This window comes from Arvicanthis niloticus, chromosome 5 (assembly GCF_011762505.2).
Source record: "Arvicanthis niloticus isolate mArvNil1 chromosome 5, mArvNil1.pat.X, whole genome shotgun sequence".
NCBI classification, from domain to species: domain Eukaryota; kingdom Metazoa; phylum Chordata; class Mammalia; order Rodentia; family Muridae; genus Arvicanthis; species Arvicanthis niloticus.
The window spans coordinates 106763201-106775725 of record NC_047662.1 but is presented as its reverse complement, the minus strand read 5'-3'; the positions used below and the strand labels follow the sequence as shown (position 1 = coordinate 106775725).

The window sequence follows — 12525 nt, the reverse complement described above, 5'->3', positions numbered from 1 at the left end:
AAATTATGGCTGTCTAGGACTTCCAAGACACTAAAATAGGGTACAGATTATAAGTACCACAAGGGAATCCCACATTCAATTACATGATATTTTCTTAAGAGAGTTGTTATACTATGAAAACAAAAATTTGTTGCCAAAGTGTTTCCTTACTCTTCACAAATTACTGCATAAATATTTTTCTACACAAAGTAGAGAGATTTGGCTATTTATTTACTTATTTTTTACAGTGATTATTTTAACTTGAATTTTATCAAGAGTTTTAATTCATATCTCATAATTTCTCTGTACAAAAATTTGTAAGATATGAAAATGATAGTCATCTTTTTGAGACTTAATTCACTTGCTAATACATACCTAGCAGTCTGCTTATAAAAACAGGTAATTCTCTTTCTCTTTATTTATATATTTCCTGTAAGAAATTATAAAATTTAAGTATAACTAATCTGATAAAATAGAAGACAGTAATCTGAAGTAAGACTCCAGTAATAATTCAAATTTAGATTTTATAAAGGAGCAACCATTTAAAAACTACTTGCTAAAAGCAAATTAAAGTGATAATTGAGAAGTATGGAGTTTTGCTGTTGTCTAATGTTATTTCTCTACCTCAACTCACTTAATTATTATTTGTAGGAATGGCAACATATTCCTTTGGTAAAATGCATCCTTCACAAATTGTAAGAACTCAATTATGATTATGTGGACTATGTAAAAGGGAGGTGGTAGAAATCTTCTATCTGTGACTTCAACACTGGCAGCAAGAATTGAGAAGGGATTTGGATTCAAGGAATTTGCTGGTTATGCAGGTATTAGCCAAAATAGCAAGCTCCAGCAATGTTCCATAAGAGACATTGTCTCAAAAATTAAAATGGATATCAATAAGGAAAACACTCAGCACCAACCGCTAGCATTCCCATGGGTGGCTAAATACTGAAGAAACTGTGAGTCTAAGTAACATGCTGGCTCTACAAGCCATGAGGAATGCAGTTAGCTTGGCTATTTTATCTAAAAACAATATATGTGCACAATAATGTTTTGCCAACAACTGTCATGTCTTCTATGTGACATATCTCAGCACAAAATAAGAATAAATTAAAAATTGAATATAATGGTGCTTCACCAAATTTGAAAGCTACAATCAGTGCAGCAGAATGGACATAGATGATTTCATGTTTTATTACAGCATTTTAAAGTTTTAAAATAAGTGAAAATTCTGAATGAAAGCTTTTCCTTTTTTGTGTTTGGTGCTTTGACCTTTTCTTAAAACAATGATTATTAATCTGCAAGGCAATCTAGTTACCTATTTAATGCTAACCTAGAACATACAAAAAAATCTAATATTTTAAACAAGTAACATTTACATAAAATTTTAAAATTTAATTAATATGATATGTCTAGCAAACTGATGTCATAGAAGTGATATTTTCTCAGATTGCAAATATTCACAATTATTTTAATTAAGATGTATAAAATTGAATATGCCATTTTATCCTTCTTAATGCTAGTAAGCCAAAGAACTATGTAATAGTTACATCAATACCACAAAACAGCTAGTTTAATCCTAAAATATTAAAGTATAAAACTAATTTTAACATATTAACCCAACTACAGCTACTTATCTACAGGACTAAATCAAAAGGAAGATTGAAGAGAGAGAACAATAAATTCAAATAAATTCAGTTTTTGATTGAGTTACTCACTAAAAGTTTTAATATTGAAAGCAAACATTTAGTTTAGAAAAGTCCAGTGACAGTACTGATTAAGTCTATCTATAGATTCCACTTAAAGCACATTGCCAGAAGCCATACTGAAAGAGACTCTTGGACCTTTGCTATACCCAGTTCTACTTTAGTATGAAATTCACACTGTCTGTTCTTAAGTAGAAAAAAGGGAAACCTCAAACAGTTACTTTTTATTCTTCTTTATTTCAAGTTGCCTGGTTTTTTAACTGCTTTGTTTGGGGACTCCCAGCTGAGCGATGAGGACTTCATTCCAGATTGCTTTGGTGGCACACACTTTCTTTGTTCATGACTTTCTTAGAGATACACCTGCTAAGGATATCTACATTTTTATTTGCTTTAATCTTTCAAAAACCCTGAGTGGGATACAATGCAGTGGTGTCTTTTTATTAGGTCAATCAAGTTAAAACTTTTTATTCTGCTTAAACTTTTGAGAGTTGAATTTCTTCTACTACAACTATAATGTTTGGCCATTACTCTACATGTTTTGTCTGGCATTAAATATATTTAAAGAATATATCTCCACATTATGATGCTGACACACACACACACACACACATTTTCAAGCTCTATAGTTACATAGCAATTACTGAATAATTTTCATATACCATTCTTCTTAACACAACTATTTGTCCAGTAAATTCTCAAAACAAACCAAGGATAATATTTTTATTGGTCCCATTAGCATAGCAAAGCACAACTTCTAACCAAGGTATAGACAGATTTACCTAGCAAATAACAAGCCAAGGCTTGAAACAAAACAGCGGTCTTTATAATTTAAGTTATTAACAGCTGATGGTTTTTTTTTTCTAACCAAAGGAAACCAGTAATAGCAACCTAGTAACTGCACAGTGGATTTTTGGTCATCTTAACCACACTTCAACAACAAGAGCAACAAACAATACCAACAACTACCACAAAAACAAAGCCATAAATGAGCATACAGGCTGATAGAAGCAGTGTAGTTAAAACAATGTTGCTGAGCTTTTGTGAAGATGTGAGCCATTCCTGCTCAGCCCATTCCCAGTGTCTAGTATTATACTACACCTGTACCAAACCATGTAAAATCATTTGTTGCATGAGTGACTTAATGAAAGAGGAAACATGAGAGTTAGCAATCTTTGACTTGGAGTATTGCCAGTCTTTCACCTGGAATACAGGTTCCACTCTCATTAGCCAAGCAGATCAATGTAGGTTAGGCATGTTTTATGGTATGGATTCACACCTTTGGTTCTTCACATTCAACAATAGTTGCCTGAGCATTGTCATCTGTATTTCACTTGTAAATCCGTGTTCATAGTCATTTATGTTTTGCTCTATGTTTGAACCATTTAATAAACTATTCTAATGGAAAATACTTTTCAATGTAAAAATATTTTTATGTTTTGAAAGAAAATCCCATAATTCCAGATAATTCTAATGATGACGATATCATGCAGTAAACTTTAAGACTTTTTTAGAAGGCAGGGAGGCTCCTCGTAGGTTATCAGCCATGTCAAAATAAACCTGAGTATCTCCTTCCAGCCACCAGAAGTCAGAATCTAATTAAGCCATGGAGTAGCTTATTAAGTCTGCTCTTTTACAGAAGCCAGGACCACGAATCCAGGGATGGTACCAGGTGCAATGTGTTAGGCCTTACATCCCAATCTTATGAAAGTATTTTCTCTATAGAGGCTCCCTCCTCTCTAAGGACTCTAGCTTCTGTCAGGTTGATGTAAACTAGCCAAGACACAGGTTTTGTGGTTCTAATAAGTGGTAGAAACCACAAACAGGATTTTCCCATGAATAAAGTTGTCTTGAACCATGGCAGAGTGGCACTGCTGTTTTATAGACCACGGAAAACTGGGGAGATGCACAAATCTGATTCAGGATACAATGTGGATGCCAGTCTCAGGATTCTCAACTTGGTTATTGTGAACAAAATGAAAGAAATTAGTTCTGAACTGACAGATACTACTGTATTTCACTGGCTGGGTCCCAAAAGAAGTAGCAAAATATGGAAGCTTTTCAGTCTCTCTAAAGTTGATATCTGCCAACATATCAAAACTTCCTTAAACAAGAAGGTAAGAAACATCACCAAAGCACACAAGATTAAAAACCATGTTACTCCATTTTTATGTCCTGCAACAAAAAAATACACATTTTGTTTAGAATAAACAACATACTAAGAGAAATAAGGAGAAACTGCAGAATATGCTAAACTTCTGTCTAAAAGAATGAAGGATATCAAAGAATATGAGAGGAACAGCTTGCCAAGAATTATAGGCTGTCCTCACTGAGATCTTCTACTTATAATTCTGAGTTCAGTCCAAAAGAAAATTATGTCTTTAAGTGTAACAAATATGTTGTCAGACCTTGAATCGACAAATCACTCACTCACTCACTCACTCAATCAATCAATCAATCAAGTGGACGAAAAAATATTTTAGCCCAGAAATCCCAACTCAAACACCAACGTTTGGGGATGACTCTCCTTTCTAACCACCCAGATACATCCTTGAACTCATCTACATTTTACCAACTTCACCGTAATGCCCACCAGGTACATTTTGGTTTACTTGGGTAGTCTAGTTGTGCTTTATTCTTGCCCTTCACATTCATTTTCTATATCCAAGACATAAAAGATTTACTGTAAAATATTAACTGGGTCTACTTCTACATAATTGACTTCTTTTTGTCTTTTGGATATCAATTGCATTCCTTTTAGTGTCCCACACCAAAGGCACTGTTAATCTAGTCACAGGAAATTTTTGCTCCATTTGTGCTAATTTTAAGATCCTTACTGGGAAAGTTGTTTGTTAAAACTATCTTAACTCTGCCCCTTCCCTGGTTATTTCCAAATCTCTCTAGGTTTCATTTTAAATGCTACTTCTAATAAATGCATACTTCCTTCTAATTGGGAATGTCTCTTAATATTTTACTCTGTCTTCTTAAGGTTTCCTCTCTATTATTTCACAGAACAATGTGATTTTGAGCAGAGAATTTGCACCTAGTCTTATTGAATTTGAATGGCTTTTGGGAAATTTCTAATGATTAGTGTATTCTGACTTCTTTATTCATAAAAGCATATCAAACTACTTACCTAAAGAGATGGATGAGAATAATAAATGAGTTAGTACATTAGGTACTTGGAATATATTACATCCCCAAAACTGTAGAATCCATTATTTGTGAAGTTATACTGTGCTAAAAAATTGTTAGATAACATTTGTTTGTTCCTCTTAACATGCCATATGAGGTGAGCCCTACCAGGTTTCCTGGTCACCACTAATATGTTATTAAGGAAACTTCCCAGCAAGTATTTAATGCATAGGTTGACTAAATATATAAGTCCACCTATGAATAGAATTTAAAAGATTTTCAAGGAGAATATAATATGTACCAAATATTTTAGGTGAAGTAAGTCTTTAAGACATATAAGGTCATATAATAATTAAAATTTTATTTCACTGTTTTGAAAGTTTTCTGGGCATAAACTCTTGATACTGTATCCATGCAACTCTGTGAATTAAAACATTTGAAAAAATTTCTGTCAGTTTTTTGTTATCTTGTATTATTGATACGTTTGCAAATTTTTGCCTTTTAAAACTTTGATGACACTCAGAAAAAAATGATTTAATGTTTCTGAGATTTATGAAACCTCTTTACTATTCTCAAAGTTAACATAAAGTTTCCTCGGGGTGAACTTACTCCAGAAAACTCTTCAAAACCTAAGCTCCCACCAACTTACCTTCTTCCTCTGTTCTGATTTCCCTGAAATACCCTTTTAAAATATGTGGTCTTTTACTTCACAACCAGTTTAGTGAATGACTTTAAGAAACACACTATACTCCCTGTCTAATGACCCAATATGTATGTGACTCTTGTATCAAAAAATTATATTAGAAACCTATGATTCACAAGTTTTAATTTTAAATATTCTATTGAGATATGATTAACATGTAAAATTGTGTATATTTAATGAACAAAACTGTGGTGGTTTGAATGAGAAAGGTTCCCCACAGGTTAATACATTTGAATGCCTGGTTTATAGTTGATGACATTCATGGGGGAGGTCATAGAAACCCTAGGAGTTGAAGCATTGCTGGAGGAAGTATGCCACTGTACTAAAGGCAGGCCATGAGAATTTAGAGCATTATCCAGTGTCCAGTCTGCTGTGTGTTAAAGTTAAAAGTGTAATTCCTCATTGTCTTGCTCTGGATATATGCTGTTATGCCTCCCCTTATGAACCTTCGTTCTGGAACCATAAGCCACAGTAAATTTTTTCTCTATTGATTTTGATATGATGTTTTATCACTGAAGCAGAAAACTAACCAACAAAAATGTAAACATTTTGGTATACAAATGTGAAACACTCAACACACCACACATATACATATATTATCTGCTGCGAATAATACTTCGTGGCCTTATAATTTTTATTTCAATATGTATCTGTAGAAAAAAAGGCAAAAGAAAATTCTGTACAATAAAGATTATGGGTTGCTTAGGTTTTATTTCTTTAGGGATATACTCATTTGATTCCTCATGTTTTTAGCATTTAATTTGTGTTTGTTTTAATAAAATGAATATATTATATACTATTGCTTTTATATATGTCCATATAATACAATAGTTAATTTGGGCTAATTAACATTGACTACCCGTCACCTATTTACAATGTTGTGGTAAAAATACTTTACTCTCAGTGATTTTTGAGAAAACCGTGCACTATGACTAACTGTAGGTATGCGGCTGTATATTGTGTCACATTTATCTTCTGCTTGTATTCAGATGGAATCTTGTTCTTGATCAACATCCCCACAATGCTCTCCTACCCCAAATCTCTGATGAAAATAATGTGAGGCTGTTGGTAACCAAGATGCCCACCATATCTTCTAACCCTCTCTGCATTGGTAACCAGTATCCTCACAATGCTCTTCCCACCCCAACTTTGTTAGAACTTAAATGTAACTTTTCATGCCTTGTTTATTTCATTAAGCTTAATGTTATTCGGGTTTAGCTATATTGTGGGAAATTACAGTGGCAGGATTCTGCTTCTTTTTTCCTTTCCTTTTTTTTTTTTTTTTTTTTTTTCATGGCTTTCTCTCCCTATTTTACTTACATGGTAGGTAGGGTCTCATGTACTCCAGCTTTCCTTGCAAATGACTTCTGACTTAGAACCATCTTCCAAATGTTGCGATTAAAGGCATGGAACATTTTGTCAAGAATTGGCTTTTCTTCACTGTAAAGCAAAAATTGTACTGTTTCTCTCTCCCTCTTTGTGTGTGTGTTTTGTGTGTGTGTGTGTGTGTGTCTGTCTGTCTGTCTGTCTGTCTTAGAGAGTAAATACAAATGTAAACCTGTTTTATAGTAGCTTAATTTTCTATCTGTGATTTTCTGTATTCAGTAGGGGCAGAAATTGGGGAAATCAATAAAACCCTATGACCTTGTAATTGGATATCACACAGAAAGATACCAAGCTTTATGTCTTCTTGATATAATTAATGAGGACATTCTAAGATTTTTAAGTCTATATAGATTTAAGTCTATGTAGCATGTGCTAAGTGTAATGTAATGCAAATGCTTGACCTGATGAATTTTTTAAGGGCAATATTCATTTTTCAAAATTAAACAGCTGGCATTTTGCAGGCCCAAAGGCTCTGGTACTGTGAATATTATTGATTAAAGTGATATTTTAAAATTACTGTGGTGCAAACAAGCTCATTGAAATAGAAAACTCCATTTTTTATTGTTTTTAATAGTTTTAAATTAGAGCACTAACAATACAGATGCTCAAATAAATCAACAGTTGAATGTTTGTATTGATATTTAAAGTATTTTAAATAAGATTTTGTTCCTTAGAGCACAGTTTTGAGGCAGTTTTAAGAGTACTTAGATTAATAAGCAGAAGAGTAGGTACCTACTGATGGATCTTTGGCCATTTTCTATCTGTGCATAATAAGTACGTTACAGACCCAGCTCTAAAGTTTCCTCCTCTCTAGACATGATGCAGGCTCTGAATGTAGCTCAGTCTTACTTAATATTTTACAAACTTGAATTTTCTGGAACATGGTATTTCCTGGGATTTTGTCAAACCAGGATGGATTCTGCTAATCTGTCCTAATTATCAGTGTATCTAAATATACAGTTTCCAGTGTGGATCCTTTAGTCTCTATGATCTGTATCATTTCAAATGACAAAATTGTATCATCTCAAATCACCTGCCAATTCACATATTTTCTCACCATTGTAGTAAGATTTCAATTTAATAAAGGTAAGTAGTCATACTGCCCATACCAGGGGTCTAAAAGTTGTAATAATGACAAGAATGTACCTGGACAACATTAAAATAAATTGTAATTAGAATTCATTAAAAACCATAAGCAGTCTGTGGAAAATGGCTAGATTACATAGTATAAGAAAACCTTATTTATACTAAGTAAAACATAATCTTGTATTTATGTTTGAACACAGTTTTTGCATAGGAAAACTAATATGAATAATATTAAACTGAAAATACTATAATATCTCAGGAAGGCATTTTAAATATTTTAAATATGGTTTCCCCATTAATGGCTTTATTCTAAGCAAATAATATTCACTGATTTTTTTTAATAAACATGTCAGCCAATTCAACTCTCTCTCTCTAAAATGTAATTTATACTTGGCTCAGTCACTCATATTAATAATACATGCATTTTGCACATGTACCCATTAAAGTCAATGAAGACCTCACATGAATATGTAAGTGTAATATATATGTGTGGGGAGGAGAACTGTGAAAGGATAGCATGGTTTCTCGTTGAGCACTGGCTAGAGATGGCCAGAGACCCAACAGGTATTCCTTCAAGGGACACCATGCATTTCGCCAGGCTCCCAGACTCCAGGCTCCTGACAAGAAGGCTGAAGACCTCCAGAAATCCATGCCTTTCAGTCATGTAGGGCAACGCCCCTATCAGCCCCTCCACAGATTTGTAGGGTATGACTACAGGCTACAGAGCCTCAAGAGATCTCCATATTAACGAGCTACCTAAAGGCCAGAGGGCGTAGCCAATTAAGCATTCCTTCCTATACCCTCCTCCTTACAAAAGATATTTAACTGCAGGCCTACCCTGAGGACAGGGGGTACAGCTTCATCCACTTTCCGCTGCCATCACAATAAACCTTTTAAATCCATGGACTTCCTCTTGTACTGGGGGGCACACCATGGAGAACCATGGGGTGGGCACTCTAACTAACTGCCTAATCTACTGTCAGAGGACCTCTCTGCCTTCCAGCCAAGGAGGCTAGCCGAGCCAGTCATGACCCAGCCAAGAGAGTCACCATGACCAAGGGTCTTTACCCTGGGGTAGAGCTTCTCTCCCTTGGCCCCCTCAGCTGAAGGCCAGTCCAGCCCTTATGCCCCCAGTCTCAACTCTTCCACAGCTCTCAATCTCAGCTCTTCGTGGTTCCCAATGGCACCTGAGAGCCCAGGAGTCTGAGACCAGTTGATCTCTGCATGCCTTCTTGCCTGGGGGTTCCCACCCAAGAGCTCTGCCCCACACAAGTCTCAGACTGAGATCTCCCCATGCCTGGAGCAGAGTTCTGCGACTTCTCAGCCCAACGTTCACTCAATGCCTTTTGGAGTAAACTCAGTCAAATTCCTGCATTTCTACCTCCCTGAGCTGTGGCAGACATGTGGGATCCACAACTCAGCCCAACAGGACCCAGGCCTACCAGTGAGCAGCAGACCCACATATATGTGAATGTCTACTGTTTTAATATGAAATAATTCGTTATTATTTGTTTATTTACATATATAGTTTTGCATGTCTGTTTATTGTGAAGTGCACATGAGTGGTGGTGTAGACATGAGTATTGGGCCCTCTAGAAGATTATGGTTTTCCTAACCATTGAGGTCTATAGTCTTATCGTGGGACTTTGTTCTTAGTGGAACTATTTGCAAATTAGGAATTTTGATATTAATTACATTTCCTATTTCTAACAAAATATCATGTTGTAACATAGTGTTACTATAGTGATATAAAATTATTATGTTCAAAATCAAAGGTTTAAACATTTCCCGATTATTTTACCAGCATGGGCCCCGTGGATTGCCATTCACAAGGGATCCACCAAATAAGATCTTAAACAAAATAAAGTGATTAGAAATCTTTTTTAAAAAATGACAATATAGAGTAGTCTTCTAAGATTTGAGGCTAAATTGTCATCCCTTAAAACAACGTAAGCTTGCTGCTCCTATTACATGCATGTTTCCTTTCATGCACTTGCTTATAAGCATTGGGCTGATACATGTGAGTGCAAGGTATATCACTATGGCCCCCATTACATTTCCTTAATGATTCATTCTGTGATCTCAGCTCGTTAGTCCCCCAAATAGCATCTGTCAAGACAAAAGGAAGTAGTGAGAAGGAAACACCTCTCAGTCAAGCAAGCACTGAGCCAAGAGAACAAGCTTGGAAGTTATCAAAACAAAGCTTCACAAGTTTGGAATAAATTAGCTTGCTTGGGCAAAAACTGAATAATGTGTCTGTGTTTTGTCAGTGCCTAAACATAATCTATTTGCCTCAGGCTCTTTCTAGACCTCAAATCTCATGCTGTCATTGTTATCTGTTACCACACTGCTTTAAATGGAAAGTGTCACTGCTTCAGGTGACATGGTTTCACTAAGAGAAATTGCCCAAGGAAGGATGCAGGTGTAGCTGCCATTCAAAAGCCTAGAAGGTATGTTCTTCATTTTAAAAAAATCACTTAAACAATGGGAACTAATTATCACATTAATTTATCATCAACACAAGGAAGTACCAGCAGGCAGATACATCAACATTTGTGTAAACTACCAAGCAAGCAGAATAAAAATGAATTGGGTGAGTCACCTTCATCGTACTACACAGGTTCTGCTAGGGACACATTTTAGGTGCTATTTTCTACTTTCATTATAATTACACAACAGTCTGTACCATAGTAGGCTCCATTCCCACAGATTATTTTGATTTAGCCATTATGTGGGAAAACAACTCTAAGGCCACCCTGATGAACACTCTTTTGTTGGGATCAAGGCTTTAATATTATTTTTTTTTTATTGTAGAAGAGACCTGAGATTGGGTTTGTCTCATAGGTTCCAGAAAAGTGAAGGTATATAAGTGCATCATTTTATGATACTGTTTTACAATATGAGCTTCACTACCATATTTTAGTTATATTGCCTTTATGGGGCAGGTGCCTATGTGAGGAGAGCCCGCATGACAAGGAATATTAGATATTGTTTGGAAATTATAAGTTTTCTTCCATACCTGAACATAGTCAATAGAATTTTAGAATCTCTCTCTTTACCACAACAAATAGTCAAGACCCTGAATCCTGCAATCTAAAGAAATTTAATTTTATAACCAAACAAATACATTTCAAAGTGGATCTACCTAAGCTGAACTTTCAGTTTAAGAATAGATTCTGGGCTGGAGATGTTGATCAGTACATCAATATTTCCATAGCTTGTCCTTGTTTAGAAACCATCTGAGGGGATGTAGACCAATGGTTCTGTATATGCTTAACATAGATAAGACCCTTGTTTCAAAACCCAGTTTTAATACATACATATATACATACATACATACATACATACATATATACATACACACATACATCATACATATGTATATATGTATATAATATGTTTGAACAGGAATGGTGGAACACATATATTTGAGGAGAACGGACAGTCATCTTGATATAATCTAGTATCACCTGTAAGTTGGGTCTCTGAATACATTTTGGGAATTGTTTTCATTGCATTAACTGGGGCAGGGAGACCTGCCCATTGTGAGCGGCACCATAACCTGTACTTTTTAAGTGAAGAAAGTAAGCTGAACCGTAGCATGCATTCAATGGCCTATTCCTCCTGATTGCAAATGCAATGTGACCAACCTGTAACTCCTGCCATCCTGACTTCAACTGTCACACTTGACTTTATGCTTACACAGTAAATTGGAATAGCTCTTTCTTCCTTAACTTGTTTTTGTCAGAATATTTTATTACATTAATATGAAGAGAAACTAATGTAGCTATAAAAATACAACCAGAATAATCACATTAATAAAATGCACTCATTCAAATTTGTTTCTGTGTTCTACATCACTAATGTGATCTAGGTTATATCTGATATGGGAGCCAGAGTTTAAGTTCATTCCCCACTCAATAAATTTCAAGGCCAGTATGAAATCATGCCTTAATAAAAATCAAACATGCCAATCAATCAAACAGAAACATAGCCAAACCAACATGCTGCCTTGCATGATCTTGAGCAAAGGAGAGGATTAGGCTTGACCTATATTTCTGACTTAACACAGAGATAAAAATGCATGTTGTTTTAAGTGGAAAGATTTGGTGGAAATATTATGTAGTGACAGGACACTAGGATATAGTATATCAAGATAGGACAGTATAACCTTGGGCTAATAGGATTACTGTTTATCTATTGCTCAAGCTCTATCTTTTCTTTCAGATCCCCTTCACTCAGGTAATTGTCTATACAGTTCATTCCATCACTTAACCTCTGAAATGTCATCTGGCTGTTTTTACCTCTCCATCTCTACCTACTGCCATTTTCATGGGTTAGGCCCTCATCATTTCTCAGAAAAAGAATTACTGAAATCATTTTCTAGAACATTTTCACTTGGTATATTGATATATTTTTCTAGGAGACACCCGAAGAAACTACAAAACAAGAAAATATGTATTGTCTTTGAAATTCCCCATTAAAAAATTTATTCTTCCCAATCAATGTCACATTTCTCCATGTATAGCACCA

General features: G+C 35.0%; 1 protein-coding gene across 2 annotated transcripts in view; it reads right to left on the bottom strand.

The window, feature by feature from the left end:
* Positions 1 to 12525, bottom strand: part of Lingo2 (leucine rich repeat and Ig domain containing 2) — a 1212628-nt gene that overhangs the window by 702119 nt on the left and 497984 nt on the right. The window lies entirely within an intron of this gene.